At 40.3% G+C, this 17,089-nt stretch overlaps 1 pseudogene; it reads left to right on the top strand.

Moving 5' to 3' along the window:
- The window catches only part of LOC138399495 (cytochrome P450 4F2-like), an 859,494-nt pseudogene that overhangs the window by 150,249 nt on the left and 692,156 nt on the right, over positions 1–17,089 (top strand).

Consider the following 17,089-nt stretch of genomic DNA (forward strand, 5'->3'; position numbering starts at 1 on the left):
TGCATTTCATATTGCCGGTCAGTAAAGCCTAGGTCAAATGTGTCTCCTGCCCTGTGCTCTCTGATTCCCTTCAGTGTCTAGGTTCAGGGAGAGGATGGGCTCATGCAGCCCGTGGCCCTGAAGAGAATTCCACCCCCCAGAATGGGGCCTTTGGTGAGAGGATCCGCCAGTGGGTTGCGACTTACATTATGCAGGAAATCAGTAAATGATTTGAAAGTCATTTTGTCACCTGTCCTTAGTGGGCATTAACGTATACTAGACCTGTAGTTAAGCACAGAGTCTGTCGGGTACTTGACACTGTCCTACGCTGGTACAGAATTTGAATTAGCATTTTAGGATTGGCTTTTCTTTCTGACTGGTGTTGATTTTATCTACTAGTAATGTAAAGTTTGCCTATTCTACACTTATTAACCTTGAGAAACAGTACTGAAGTGCATTGTAGGGGTTGCCTATTGAAGACATGATATGCTTTGTTTCAAAGGACACTGAGCGTCCCCTCCCAGTTACAGTTGCGAGACCAAAAACAGCTGTACGTGACAAGAAGCTGTGGACATTGGGATCAGGTAAATTTTTCTATTGTTGTGTGGAGGCGAGGTCTCGCTGTGTCTCCCAGGCTGGTGTGCCATGGCTTGAGCATGGCTAACTGCAACTTCAAACTACTGGGCTCAAGGGGTCTTTTGCCTCCGTCAGGTTCCCCGTGTGCCATCCCTGTGTTGGTTAGGGAAGGGACAGAGGTGAACTAGGAGAGGGCATGATTTACCCAGTGTTTCCAATGCTTATTGCAATTCTCACCTTTACCTAGAGGAAGGCTCTATGCGAGCATGGTGAGTCATGTTTTAACTTGAGTTATGTCATCTGATGGTCATTACACTGATGATATCGAGGCAGTCCTGAGTTCTGACTAGCAGACTGTGTTTTGTGGGGTTGGCTTGGGGCAGAGTTTTCCGTGATCATTGAAAACAGGAAGTTATCATCTGTTCGTGACTATTTGGTAGACGTAGTCTTTGAAACAGTGATCCTGAACCTTTTTGGCCTTAGGGTCCTTTGGTAGTATTCAAAAGTGTTGTGCCGAATTAAGCAGCACCTGGAATTAGCTGGCTATCATGGCCATGTCCTTTGAAGATATGTTAGTACATATGTCTGTGGTCATAAATATTATATTCAGCCTCCTTTCAGGTGCTAAGCTTTTATAGAAGTGGTGTACACTGTATGCATCATTCAGCAGCTTTTTTACTTGCTCCATCATAGGTAGTATTTTTGAGATCTATCCCTAGTGACAGGTGTATCAATCATTTAATGTAAGTGCCGTATAATATTGGATCACATTGAACACACCACATTTAACTAAACCTCTCTGCATGTGGAGAAGAAGAGGAAGTAATAGAAGTATAAATTCTTGGGGATCCCCAGGATCTTCTGTTGATCTTCGTTAATATTTGCAATGTTGTACTCTAAAATCCTAAATATGTAAAATACGAAACCCATATTTATCTATGTAGGTATTGAGTTAAAATGCATGGTAGACAGGGCAGTGATATTTTATATCTGAAATGTCTGTGTGAACACTCGTTCATTTCAGGCCTGCATTGCCTTTGTGTGGCAATATTGCCTTGCATCCATCTCCTTCCATTTCTTCATATGCCTCCGGAATTCCTTCTCCCTGTAGTACTTAGAATGATGGCTCTCTAGGGCCAAGAAAATGATGAACCCTTCCTTGAATTATGAGCATCCAAGTAGCTGACAATATCATACACAGTTTTCATAACCTGACTTCTGCCCCCATGTCCACCGTTAGCCCTGTCCCCGTCTGCCTTTCTCTGTGGCACTATCCAAAGGGGGAAAGCCCGTTTCACTAGTCCCTCTATGTTAGACAGACGCACATGAACTTTCAGGCTCCTCTCTCACTCCTGCTGCTTCCCGGCCGCCTCTCACTTTCTCCCCGGCCTCTACAGCTTTTCATCGGACTTCACCTCCATCTTTAAGTCTCAGGTCAGGCATGTTCTCTGGAAAAGCCGTTTTCCTTTCTATCCTCCTAATCCGACTGCCAATATAAGTATTGAGTTAAGTAGATGGAAATTGTTTTTCCCAACATGTTTTGGAGGATTATTCCCTACATTCCAGGCAGAGAGGGGACAGCCATGGAAAGAAATGACTGACAGTTGAGGTGGGGAAGTTAGAGTAGAGAAATCAGTAAGGTCCTGAAGTGCAGCCCTAAGGAATGAGATGCCTGTTTGTGAGGCGAAAGGGGCGGAATCAAGGAGTGCTACACGTTTTAGCCTGAGTCTTAAAAGATGGAAGGAAATTTTCAGAATAGCAGATGAAAAGATTGATTATATAAGGAAGAGAGTGTATGCTGATAAATGTTCAGTAAGTTAGAGAAACTTTAGCAATCTTTAATGAGAACCACGTTGTCTGCATGTGGCTAAAAAGGTAGTGTTAATGTTATAATGTAGACAACAGTACACAGTGTTTCTTCATATGTTTTGTTATACTTTAATTGTGTTTTGTGTGTGATGGTTCAGTTCTTTTCTGTTGGGTGAATGAATTTGTGCGTGAATCTGTCAGTTGTTTGTTTGCCAGGCACCCGGTGATGTCTAGTGCTTCCCCTAGTGGTTTCCTGAAGTTTTAGATAACTGAAAGCATTTTTTGAAAGAAATAAATATTCTGGTACAGATTATGTTTCATTTCCACTTTCTCAAGTTACAGAAGCATTACAAAGAAAAAAAAAAGCTTTTAATTTCTCTCTTTTTATGAAGACTGTAGCTCTTATGGAACTGTTCTAAGTAGGTCGTTTTAACCAAATATATGGATTTGACAGCACAAGGAGACTTTGTGGCAACATCAGAGGCAGCGGAAGCAGAGCGTGAAGGAAGTGAAAAGAACCAGCCACAGGTATAAGAAAATTATATTTAAATTCCTGGTTTAATGTTTTTTTGTTTTTTTTTTTTACATTAATCACGTGACCCAGTCCAAGGCACTTTTCCTTTTGGAATGGCATTTTAGGATGAATGGGTCAAAATTTAATAATGTTAAAATTGTTATAAGTAGTTATAAAGCTTAAAACATTTTTTAATTGAATAGTAACTTATATCTTATCTTTGCCCCTGGAAGTGAGGCGAAGAATTTCTAGAATTTTGTTTGCTCTTTGATTTTATAAGCTCCTTACATGATAAGGAAGGTAACATCGAGAACAGACTCCTAGTACTCAGCAATCAAAATTATGAACAATTTCCCAGTGGTGGCCATTGAGTTGGACTCATGGCAAAAGAGCAATCATTCCCAGTGTTTCTACATATACACTGTCGTATTGCCAGTCAGCGAGGCCTAGGTTAAATACGTCTTCTGCCTTGTGGTCTCTGATTCACATCAGTGTCTACAGTCAGGGAGACAGTGGGGTCATGAAGCCTGCGCCTGTGAAGAGAATCATTCCTCCCACAATGAGGTCCCTGCTGTTAGGTACACCGGTAAGTTTGTCACTTATGTACATCCTCTCAGCCAGGATGTGGTATCAAAATTATTTTGTCCACTGTCATTGGTGTGGTTTAGAGTATACTAGACCTGGGCTTTAATAGATAGTCTGCGTAGGTACGTGACACTGTCATATTATGTTATATAAGTTGAATTAACATGGAAGGATTGCCTTTTCTTTTCAACTGGTGTTGATTTTGTTTCCTAATAATGTTATGTTTGCCTCTTTCCAGTTATTGACCTTTAGAAACACTACTGCAATACAGTGTAGGGGTTCATTATTTTATGTATGCTGAGGTAAAATCTTCTTACAGGAGGAAAGCTTTGTAATGGTAGAAATCATCTGCACATTCATTTTTGGTGTGCGTAAAAGTAATAAATTATGTTAATTCCTACCCAAGTGTGACAGATTTGCTAGTTCATATTTTTTTTCTTACTGTTGTCTAAGGAAAGTTATTTTTCACATCCCAGTGATGTGTGGGTACGTAAATTTAAATTGAAGAAGTTGTACTGGTAAATTACAATTATTTTGGAAGTTCCTTTTCCTATATTTGATTGGTAATGAAAAAATTATTTTGAAAACACGCATCCTGACAAAAAACACAACTTAGAATCTAAGCACATTAATCTTCCACCTTTGCATAAGCAAGACATGTCTCAAGAAGTAGCACTAAATGAGCATTGTGGTCAGCAGAGTGTATCTGTATGTTCATGACTTCCTTATGTCCAGAGCAACTGTGGATCAAACAAGGCAAAGTTGATTGGAGAAATTAATGAAAGCTCAAGAGAAATGAGTTCCAGCAGAGAGTGGTGAATTTGGCAATAATACAAAATTCCTGCTTGTCCTTCAGACAGGGAACTGGCAGGTCCTGCTCTGTGTACGGCATCGCTGCCGGTGATGCCTTAGTGGTTGCTGTGGACATCGCTGCAGCGTTGCCTCCCGAGTCAGGAAGCCTCCAAACAAAGTCTCCAAGTGATCAAAACGCGATGAAGGCAGGGCAAGTTTTAGCCAGTGAGAACCCAGATGGTGGAGGACCACCACCCCATTGCTTAAATGGAAAGACAATAGGAAGCCGGGGGGAGGGGGCAGTTCTGTTCTGCAGGGAGGGCCTGCATCTATTCCGTGTGTGGAGTAGACTTTCTAACTTCCTATAGGTTTTGAATGAATCTCGCTTTTGCTCTATCTTGCTGGCTTGCTCCAGAATTCTTTGTTGTATGAAGCCAAGAACCCACTTGGACTTCAGGTGGCTCTCAGCATTGGGAGTCACTTTCCTATGTCATCCTTAGGCAGAGACACTGCACGATAACTCTAAAGGAGGAACAAACTTAAAGGGAACACCCTCTAACTTGACAAAAAAGATACTTGATTGTGAGGATGAAGGCGCACACTGAGAGTATCCATCTCTGTAGTATTCGGGCATTTCCTGAACATAAGACCTCAGTCTTGGAAATGTCTTTTTATCTCCTTCCTACTTTGTGTCCCTGGAATGCTCTTGCCAGTCATCCTCTCAGCTGTGTTTAAATGAAAATACATTATACTGTGAAAATGACAACAACTCAGACAGACACTGAGCATGTTTCTAACACAGGTGAGGAGAAATTTTTAATGATACAGACATTGAAAAAGCAAGGAACTCAGCAGTTACACTTGAAGTGAAAGAACACCAAGCATTTGATATGGTAGTGACAAAAAATATGACCCCAACCACCAGTAATTGGAAATTAGACATTGGAAATAGGCCTCAGTCTAGTGATCCAGAAGCCTTTTCAATTTGTGGCTTACCTGCTGCAAAGAAATGAAGCATATGCTTCAAACAAAAAGGCACAGTATTTCTGCTGTTACAGACACTTACAAGAAAAGAAACCCAATATATACAGGCAGCAGTGTTCCTAAAGGCATTATTTGATAAGAGCAATGCTAGTCATCATAAAATCATGAAAAGTGCATTAGAAAATACAAGTCCTTCTTCACCACATAGTTACAGAACATTCTGAAATTTAAAAAAATGAAAGAGAAAAGGATATCTAAAAGAAGAAATACAGCAAGGTATGCAAAGGTTTAAGAATAGGGTAGGCATGATACAGGTAGAGTTCCTGGCTTTTGAGAAAGGAAAAGTTCAAGGTCAAAAAGAGGTAGAAGGTTCACCTGCCACTACTCTGGTTTTTGCTTTATTGATTGTCTGATTCATTCTGATTTTCTACTTATACACGTTGTATTAATCACATCTGTTCACCATCTTACTCTGAACCTGGAATGACCAGAAAGCAGAGAGTGGGTTAACTATCTTCATCATGACTTTTTTTTCATCATTATATTGTGTAGAAAAGAAAATGTACAAGTAAGTACCTGGCACATTATGGGTGCTTCAAAAAGAAATGTTTTGGTTCTTGCCTTTTCATTAAGCCTCCTATACTTTCTTGACATTACTTGTTAACTGGGAAAGAGTTGTGTACTATATGCACGATTTGGTTGCTTTGATTTAAACATAAGATAAAGGAAAGGTTTTTTTCTTACTGTGGTGTCCTTTTATTCAACCATTTTTCCTATCAGTATAAATTTTATCAAAAACTATTTTTCCAGGCCTTGTTTACCTAAATAAAGCAGCTTGGACAATGTTCACTTTATCCTCAATGTGACATACTCCAAAGTTTCCCATTATGCCAAGTATCTAGTTTTAGCACTAAAAATGTTTCTAGAATATTTTCTAGAATATTTTCTAGAAAATATTTAATGCTGTAAGTATAACAGCCAGGGTATTCTATTTTAAGAATGGTCTCTTATTTTTGGTGGGGAATGCAAGTAGAGTTGTGTATTTTGAAGCAAATTCATTTTTTAAATATGCACACAAATTAATATTTTGTCTGTGAATATGTTTCCTTTGAATATCCATGCTCGGTTTACAGAATCAATAGTGATGTGCTGATGACAGATAAGGTCCATGTAGAGAGCATAGTTGAGGTCCTTTATTGGAATGTTTTGGTTTTCAATACCTGCTTCCCTTATTTATAAGTATAATTGATTTTACAGTAGAAAGTTGAGATATTTTGGAAGAATGTGATTAGGAAATCCTGATGGAACTTCTTCTTATAATCTAATTGAAACTGAATATCATAATTATTTTTAACAGAGTTTCGCAGAGAATCTTAAGCAGAAGGATCTTCGTCATTCTTCTGGGGATGCCAATGCAAAAGGAAAAAAGACAGTAACTGAGGAAGCAGAAGGTAAGAAGCGTATTTCATTGAAAAGCCATTTGTCAGAAAGGTTATTGAAACACACAAGCACTGACATATTCTAATAGGCTAGGAAAATCACCTATTAAATGCATAGTCAACAAGAACAAAAAAAGAGAAGTGAAATGGAGAAAAGTTGTATGTCTTATCAGGTGTCAGCCACAGATGAATGTGAGAGTGCCACCAAAGGAAGTGAATTCTTAGTTCCATTTCAAGACAGTCTAACATGGGAGGAAAGGCTGAAAGTCAGGAAGGGGAAAGGAGAAAAGGGGAATGAAGAATGGGCAAGGCAGAGAGTACAGGAGGGCGTACTTGAAGGGAAAGGGAGCAGGTGTGTATAATGCAGGGTGGTGAAATAAAATAATTCTTCCCTAATAAAAGGTAGAGCCAGGCATTAGAATGGTGGGAAGAAAGTAATGTGAGCTCCCAGTAGCAAAATCTGTCAGAGAAGCAGTGCAAAATTTCCCCGCTCTTCCCGTGTTCCTCACTGTAGGGAAGGCATTAAGGATTGAGGTCTCCGATCACGCAGAGCTATGTCCGTCTACCATAGAGGCACTGAAGCGTGTGGGGTCAGCCATAGGTGTATACAATTGAATGTCATGTAAAACGATGTTTCTTCATATCATATAGTTGCACAGTTGAAAATTAGGGAATTGGAAAGAAGAGAGTAGGGTTAGGTATGGAGAGATCAGGGAGGCTATAGCCTGTTAAAAAGTCCATTAGAGACTCTGATTTGTAATGCCATTTCAGTTTGGAGGGATGTGATAGGAAGCAACTTGAGGCTAGATTCTAAAAGGGTAAGTTCAGGTAAGGGAGTGTGAAGGCACACTCAGCACAGACCAGAGCTTCTCAAACTTTAAGAAATAACTGGGGACCTTGTCAAAAATGTACCTTGTGTGATTCAGCAGGTCTGGGATTCTGCTTTTTAATACATCTTCAGGCGATGCTGATGGTGGTTGTCCTTGGCCCACCCTGACTAGCAAGGGAATAGACTGCCCTGGAGAGAAATCTGGTGGAAGAGCCATTGCTGAACAGTTCCACCATGGCAGAATCAAGGGCAAGCCTTGTTTTGCTCTTATTTCTGAGCATGTTTGTAGCCATAGGGGAAAGAACAAACAAATGAAAGCATCAAAATTATAGACATAAGATATTGCTGCTAAACAAAGAGAAAAGAAGTGGTGGAAATGATGTGTGGAAAGAATGGAGACCTCTGATTTGGAGATTCCTTTTGTAAAGGAAGAGGGATTGTGAGTGGGCACAGAGGGAGGAAAGAAAGAAGTTAGCTGGGTAATTTTGCAGTTAATGATGAGGAAACTTGAGAGAACCCACTTCAGATGGAGGCTGGAAATTTGCACTCACGCGTAAGATTAGGTTATTGCTGCCCCAGAGGTTACTGGAAGGAGGAAGGAGTGGTGGAATTGGGGTAAAGCACAGTCATTCATTTCTCCTCTCTGTAACTGTTAGGCACCAGAGATGTGTGTTGCACTGACATTAGTTAATCAAATGAGATTAATTTGAATATACAAGCATTGCTGTTTCTCAGAAAACTATTTTTATATGTAAAATAGCTGTTTCCCAAATATCATTAAGACATTACTATGGTATACCTTTGGAAAGTAATATTAGACACTATAAAAGTATATAGCACATTCCTTGAACTTTGTTTTTCTTTTCAATGACTACTTCATTGATTTGAAATATAAAGGTATACCCTCCCCACATATCCTTGACATGCGGGGTGTTGGTCTCCTCATCCTGTTGGATGGTCCCTTGTTGCTCGGTTTTACCTTTTGTTCTATTGTTTTATAAGAGTTGTGAGGTATTTTTTTAAGGTGGCTACACTGGTGTGTATCTGCTGTGCTGATTTCTGTATAACGCTGTTCTGAGTATTTTGTTCAGGGCAGGTCCGGTCATGGCAAATTCCCTCAGTGTTTGCTTGTCTGGAGAAGACTTAATTTCTCCATCAATTGTGAAACTTTGTTTTGCAGGATACAAAATTCGAGGCTGGCAGTTGTTCTGTTTGAGTCAATTGAAGATGGGGTCCCTTTCCCTTCTGGCGTGTTGCGTTAAAGATATGCTGTTGGCTTCTGCCATCAGCCTTGTCATTTATTCTCTCAGGGTCATGATTTGCTGCTCTGATTAAAGATCACTGTTCACATTGGTATATGTGCACTTTGCTATTTTAGTTGTTTTCATTGAAACATAATCTCACTTTTGAAATCTTAATTGCATATTGTATTAAATGTATTTTTCTTTAGTTCATTCTGTCATGTTGCTGTCTGCATGAAGAAAACAAAACAGAAAGCATAAAGTAGTTATTTTCAAAGCCTAGCTATAGGATCCAGCTCAATACTAACTCTCCATGACTGTTTGATTGGCTTTGTCATATTTAATTGATTGTATGTGCCTTTTATTTATTAGGGCCTCCTGAAAAACATCATCTGTTGAAGGTAAAAACATTTATTTTTTTATCTGGAATTATTCACCATACATTGTATGAAATGTACATTACTGATGATGATACACTCTGTTTCACAGGCGATTGGGCATACCATTACAAGGAAAGTTTCTAGTTTGAGAAAAACAGTACGAAGGAAGAATGTGCAGACGTCCAGATCAGGTAACTTTGTTGTTGTTGCTTTAGAAACACGGCCTTGCTGTGTCATGCTGGGTGCAGTGCACTGACCTGATCATGGCTCACAGAGTTCACCTTTGAGCTCCTGGGATCAAGAGGTCTTTCTGCCTCCCTTAAGTTCCCATTTGGAATCCCTGTACTCATTATGGAATGCACAGGTGAATTATGAGACTCCACGATTTTTATAGTGTTTCCAATGCTCATGGGAATTCTGATCTTTACCTAGAGAAATGCTTTATGGTAATATGTCAACCATGTTTTTATTAATTTAAAAATATTAAGGGGGTACGAATATTTTTGTTTACATGAGTCGCTTTTGTAATGCTTGAGTCATGACTATAGGTGTGCCCATTACCCACATAGTGTTCATTGTACCCATTAGGTACGTTTTTGCCCCTCCCCTCCTCCTGCCACCACTTGAGTTCCACTGAGTTTTACTTCCATCTGTGTACATGCATGCTCATTAGTACAGGTGATGTTTTTTGTTGTTTATTGTTTGTTTGTGGTTTTTTTTTTTTTTTGCAATCTTGAGATATTTCACTTAGGAGAATGATCTCTAGTTTCATCCAAATTGCTTCAAAAGGCATTAATTCATCATTTTTTATGGCTGAGTAGTAATCTATGGCATACATAGACCACATTTTATTAATCCACTCATGAATTGATGGGCACCTGGGTTGATTCTACATCTTTACTGTTGTGAGTTGTGCTGCGATAAACATTTGAGTGCATGTGTCTTTTTGATAGAAAGACCTCTTTCCTTTTGGTAGATAAACAGTAGTGGGATTGTTTCATCGAATGGTAGCCCTATTTTTATTTCTTTGAAGAATCTCCACGCTGTTTTCCATAAGGCTTGTACTAATTTGCAGTCCCACCAACAGTGTATGAGTGTTACTTTCTCTCTGCATCCATGCCATCATCTATTGTTTTTGGACTTTTTAATAAAAGCCATTCTATTTAATAAGAGGGGTAAGGTGATATCTTACTGTAGTTTTAATTTGCATGTCCCTGATACATAGTGATGTTGAGCATTTTTTCAAGTTTATTGGTCATTTGTCTATCTTCTTTTGAGAAGCTTCTGTTGACGTCTTTTGCCTGCTTTTTAATGGGGTTGTGTGTTTTTTTCTTGCTGATGTTCTTGAGTTCCTTGTAGATTCTGGTTATTGTTAGCCGTTTGTCAGATGTATATCTTGTGAATATTTTCTCCCATTCTGTATGTTGTCTATTTGCTGTGTTGGTTATTTCCTTGGCTATGTAGAAGCTTTTTGGTGTAATCAAATCCCATTTATTTATTTTTTGTTGTTGCCATGATTGCCATTGTGGTCTTTTTAATAAAGTCTGTGGGAAGATGATATCTAGAAGGGGTTTTCCTATATTTTCCTCTAGAATTCTTATGGTTTCCTGTCTCAGGTTTAAGTGTTTTATACATATTGAGTTAATTTTTGTGAGTGGTGAGAGATAAGGATCCTGTTTCATTCTTCTGCATGTGGCTATCCAGTTTTTCCCAACACCATTTATTGAAAAAGGGCTTCATTTCTCCAGTTTACATTGTTGTCTGTTTTGTTGAAGATCAGTTTTTCATAGGCAGGTTTTTTTGTTTGTTTGTTTGTTTTTTGTTTTTTCTGGATTCTCTATTTTGTTACACTGGTCTGTGTCTCTGTTTTTATACCAATACCATGCTGTTTTGGTCACTGTAGCCTTGTAGTATACTTTGAAGTCTGGTGATGTGATGCCTTTAGATTTGTTATTTTTTTTTTTTTAACATTGCTTTGACTATTCGGGCTCTTTTCTGGTTCTAAACAATGTGTAAAATTATTTTTTCTATATCTGTGAAATATGACATTGGTATTTTCATGGAGATTGCATTGAATTGTAAATCACTTTGGATAGTATGGACATTTTAACAATGTCGATTCTGCCAACCCATGAGCATGATATATGTTTCCATTTGTTTGGGTCCTCTGCAATTTCTTTCCTCAGGGTTTCACAGTTCTCCGTGTAGAGATTTTTCACCTCCTTGGTTAAGTATCATTATATGCCTAGGTATTTTATTTTCTTTATACCTATTGTAAATGTTATTGAATCTTTGATTTGACTCTCAGTTTGTCTGTTATTTATTGGTGTATAGAAATACTACTGATTTATGCACCTTGAATTTGCACCCTGAGACTTCGGTGAACTTATTTTTCAGTTCCAGGAATCTCTTGGTAGAGTCTTTGGGGTTTTCTAGGTAGAAGATGATGTTGTCAGTGAAGTACAATAGTTTGATCTCCTCTTTCCCAGTTTGGATACCCTTTCTTTCTTTGCCTTACCTGATTGCTCTGGCTGGGACTTCCAGCACTACATTGACTAGAAGTGGTGACAGGGGGCATGCTTGTCTTGTTCCCCTTCCTAGGGGGAACGCTTTCAACTTTTCTCCCATCCAGCAATGATGATCTCTGTTGGTTTGTCATATATGATTTTTATAATTCTGAGATACGTTCCTTCTATGCCAAGTTTTTGAGGGTTTTTATCTTGAAAGGGTGCTGAATTTTGTCAAATGCTTTTTCTACATCTATTGAGATGATCGTACAGTCTTTGTTTTTGCTTGTCTTTATAAGATGAGTCACATTTATTGATTTGCATATGTTGAACCATCCTTGCATCCCTGGGGGGAAGCCCACTTAGTCATGTTGAATTATTTTTTTGATGTGCTCCAGAATTTGGTTTGGTAGCATTTTATTGAGGATTTTTGCATCTCTATTCATAAGGATATTGGTCCGTAGTATTCTTCCTTGTGTGTGCCTTTTCCTGGCTTTGGTATCAAAGTGATACTGGCTTCATAGAATGCACTGGGGAGAATTCCATCCTTCTCTGTGTTATGGAATAATTTTTGTAGTATGGGTGCTAGCTCTTCTTTGTGGGTATGGTAGAATTTGGCTTTGAATCCATCTGGTCTGGGGCTTTTTTTGGTGTTAAATGATTTTTTATTACTGCTTGGATATTTTGTCCATTACTGGTCTGCTCAGGAATTCTATTTCTTCCTGACTGAGTCTCAGGAGGATATATATTTCCAGGAATTTTTCTATTCTCTCTATGTTTTCTAGTTTATGTGCACAGAGATTTTCTTAGTATTCATAGATTTTTTTTGTATTTTTGTGGTATCATTTATAATGTCTCCTTTTTCATTTTTTATTTAAGTCATTTAGCTCCACACTCTTCTATTCCTGGTTAATCTAGCAATCAGTCTGTCAATTTTGTTTATCTCTTCAAATAACCAACTTTGTGTTTCATTGATTTTTTTTTTTTATTTTTTCCATTTCATTTAATTATGCTCTGTCCTTTGTTATTTCTTGTTCTGCTGACTTTGGGTTTGGTTTGTTCTTCCCTTTCTAATTGTTTGAGATTTGACATTAGGTTTTTAATTTCCGATCTTTCTGTCTATATGATATAGGCATTTAAGGCTATGAATTTTCCCCTGGGGAATGCTTTCAAAGAGTCCCATAGATTTTGATAGCTTAGGCCCCAAGACACTATCCCTGAGTCTCCAACATTGCTGCTAGTGTGATGGAACCTCCCAGAGGTCCGTTGCTTCCCCTGGGACATCACAGCCATGAGCAGACATTATTCATTGACTTGGGTCCTGCAAAATCCCACTGCCCAGTCACCTATAACCACTGCCTAAATAGACTCACCCAGCTGCCACTGTCACCTCCATTGGCTGAGCCCAGCCAGAGCAGTCTCCCACAACAACAGCCACAGTGGAGAGGGTTGCCCCTAGCCCCAATGCAAACTTCCAACCAGAATCTGGGGAATAACCCTCCACCCCACATGAATATTATTCAGCACTGGCTCAAACTGAGTGTTAAAACAGAGCAGATGTTATATAGGCTCTCACTGCTCCCACTTCTCCCTTGATGGTACAGCATTCCAGAGTACATCACAAAAGCTACAGCTCCCCTTCCACTAACTAAACAGGAAAGTTCCCAGCAAAGGAGAACAAGTGTCCTGCAATCCTATTAGCCTGGAGCTGAGAGAAGAGGATTCAGATGAGAAAAAAACAGCAAAAGAATCCTGGTAATAAGAAAGCCAAAACAGTTTGACACCCCCAAGGAATCACAGTGAAGATGCGGTAGTGGACTCTGACAAGGAAATTGCCAAAATGGCAGAAATGGAATTCAGAATATGGATGGAATTGAAGAGAAATAAGATGAATGAAATTGAAGAGAAAGTTGAAAACCATCCAAAAGAAGCCAAAAAAATCTTTCAGAAAATAAAAAGTGAAAAAGTCACTGGAGAGCTAGACAACATAATCCAGGATAATATAGAACTTAAAGAAATGAAAGAGTAATTTAGGGAGCTTCAAAACATAGCAGAAAACATCAGCTACACTACAGACTAAACCAAGGAGAAGAAAGAGTCTCAGAGATGGAAGGCAAAGCTCTCTAGATAACTCAGTCATGCAAGGAGACAGAAAGGAGTATAAAACAGTGTGAGAAATCACTGAGAGACATGTGTGACTATGTGAAGCAAACTAACATTCAAATTGTAGATATCCCTGAGGGAGAAGAAGAAATTGCAAAAATCATGGAAAACCTATTTGAGGGAATTATTGAGGAAAATTTCTCTGGTATCACCAGAGATGCAGATATGCGGTTACAAGATGGACATCAAACACCAGGAAGATTCATAGCAAATAGGACATCTCCAAGATGCACAGTAGTTAACCTGGCCAAAATCAAAATGAAGGGGAAAATTCTAGAAGTGGCTAGATGTGAATAACAACTGACCTACCAGAAAAAGTCATCAGGCTAACAGCAGAATTGTCGGGAGAAACCCAAATCAGAAGGGGTGGGGGTCCATCTTCAACCTTTTGAAATAGAACAACTGCCAGCCAAGAGCAGGCAAGATGGCTGACTAGAGTCGAGGCTTATCGGACCTTCCTGGTAGAGGAGTTGAGGTTTGGACTGAGGGGTGCAGAGGGTGATAGCTGATCAGGAGTGGACCACAGGGTCTGACACCAGTGGAGTCCAGGTCACCACCAGCAGGAACTGAACAGCTGAGAGAGAGGAGGATAGAAGGGAGAAATTGGCCCAAACCAAATTGGGGGATTTCTGGAGCTCAGGGAAAGGGTAAGAGATTTTTTCCCTTCCCCGATCTTGATGCATCAGGCCTGCAAAGGGACACAGGGCTGTAATCTAGTGGAGGAGTGTCACAAGGAACCAGAGGGCCCCTGTGCTGAGTGACCGAGCCCGCCTCAGTCAGCAGGGAGTGGGCTTCTGGCCGAGCCTGTGCTGAGCGACCGAGCCTGGCTCAGGAAATGGGGATCACTGTCCTGGCTGAGCTTACACTGAGTGGCCGAGCCTGCCTCGGACAGAGTGGCTGCTGTGGCTCAGAGAGGAGGGTGGTCGCAGTGCTGCAGCCACAGAGAGGAGGAAGGTGGACTGGTTCTTGCCCCCCAGTTTGAGAGCAATACAGGAAAACCGTGGTCTCTTCCCCTTTCCCTCCCCCACCATAGCAGCTGCTGGAGTTCTCTGTGCTGAGTGGCCCCTTTCAGTGCCTGGTGTGCTTTTGCACCCTGAGCCAGCAGGGCCCCCCCATGTGGTGACCCTCCTGCCCACAGGTGTTCGGCGTGCCTGCCTACTGATGGTGGGGCAGGAAGGCATGGGGGAGAGGACGTTGTTTCAGGGTCAGGCAGTGAGTGAGAGCCCATGCCCATTGGGAGGATATAGAGGAGCACAGGAGAGCAGGAGTCTGTAAATGCATCTGCTCCACCCCTGCCCCCCAGAACTGCCATATTGGGGTTTACTGAACCTGGGGGACCCAATTTGCATAAATACTGGTTCCCATGGCAATTGAGTGCCTCTGGTGCCTCAGGCCAAATCAGAGCAGCTGCCCCCACCACCACTCAATTTAATAGGGAATTCAGGTTGATCCAAGAGGTCCTTGAGCTGCCACTATTCCCCTGGTGGAGCGTCGTCCTGTTGGAGTTTTCTGGGGTCAGAGAGCAGACTTTCTGTTTGACTGGGGCCACTTCAGCCCCTCCCCGGCAGCTTATCCCAGAGGTGGGGAATGGTCCTTTAGTCCCTGTGTACATTTTACCAGCATTTGTGGAGCTGGAGGGCGGGCTCACCCAACCTAACCTTGCCCAGCCTCATTCCCTGACCTGCCTCCGTTGTGGTGGTGTTGGTCACAGGATCCAAAACAACACGGCAGCTTGTTCTCTCTAGCAAACACCACCTACTAACAGGAACCCAGCAAAGAAAAGAAAACTATAGACCAATATCCCTTATGATTATAGATGTAAAAATTGCCGATAAAATCCTAGCAAATTGAAGTCAGCTGCTCATCAAAAAAATAATCCATCATGACCAAGCGGGCTTCATCCCAGAGATGCAAGGGATGGTTTAACATACCAAATATATAATGTAACTCACCACATAAATAGAAGCAAAAACAAAGACCATATGATCCTTTCGATAGATGCAGAAAAAGCATTCAACAAAATTCAGCACCCTTTGTGATAAGAATGCTTAACAAAATAGGCATAGACAGGAATTACCTCAAAATGACAAAAACTGTATATGACAAACCCACAGCCAACATCATACTGAATGGGGAAAAATTGAAAGCATTTCCACTTAGAACTGTTACCAGAGAAGGTTGCCTTCTATCACCAGTCCTGTTCAACGTGGTGCTGGAAGCCCTAGCCAGAGCAATCAGACAAAAGAAGGGCATCCCAATGGAGACAGAACAGGTCAAACAATTGTTCTTTGCTGATGATATGATCTGATATCTAAAACACCCCAAAGATTCTGCCAAGAGATTACTGGAATTGATAAATAATTTCAGCAAATCCTCAGGTTACAAAATCAATGTACACAAATCAGCAGCATTCATACAAGCCAACAACACTGAAACTGAGAACCAAATCAGAGACTGAGTGCCTTTCAAAATAGCAACAAAGAAAATAAAACACCTAGGAATACATTTAACTAAGGAGGTGAAGGACCTCTACAGGGAGAACTATGAAACACTGAAGAATAAAATAGCAGAGGACACAAACAGATGGAAAACCAGACCATGCTCATGGATCATCAGAATCAACATGGTTAAAATGCCTACACTACCCAAAGTGATCTACAGATTCAATGCAATCCGTATTAAAATACCAACATCATTTTTCACGTATCTGGAAAAGATAATTCTACACTTCATATGAAACCAGAGAAGACCCAGTATAGCCAAAACAACCTTAAGCAAAAAGAACAAATTGGGAGGCATCAATTTACCAGTCTTCAAGCTATACTACAAGGCTATAATAACCAAAACAGCGTGGTACTGGCACAAGACTAGAGACATAGACCAATGGAACAGGACTGAGAACCCACACATAAACTATCCTCATATGGTCTTCTGATCTTTGACAAAGCTGACAAAAACATACACTGGGGAAAAGAATCCCTATTCAATAAATGGTGCTGGGAAAATTGGATAGCCACATGTAGGTTGTATTAAGTAGGTTGTATCCATTGATATTTACTATATTGCACATTAAAATTGAAAAATTTTAAATACAAAACCCAGATTTATACATTTATTTATTCAATAAAAGCCTGTTTGTCCAAAGATGTTTTGAAAGATTGTCCCCTACAGTCCAGGAGCAAAGGGGATAAACATGGGAAGAAATGACTTACAGTTCAGGTGGGACGATACAGTAGAGAAATCAATGAAGTCCTTAGGCTGGCCCAAAGAAGGAGATGCCTGTTTGGGGGA

Source organism: Eulemur rufifrons, chromosome 2 (assembly GCF_041146395.1).
Source record: "Eulemur rufifrons isolate Redbay chromosome 2, OSU_ERuf_1, whole genome shotgun sequence".
Classification (NCBI taxonomy): domain Eukaryota; kingdom Metazoa; phylum Chordata; class Mammalia; order Primates; family Lemuridae; genus Eulemur; species Eulemur rufifrons.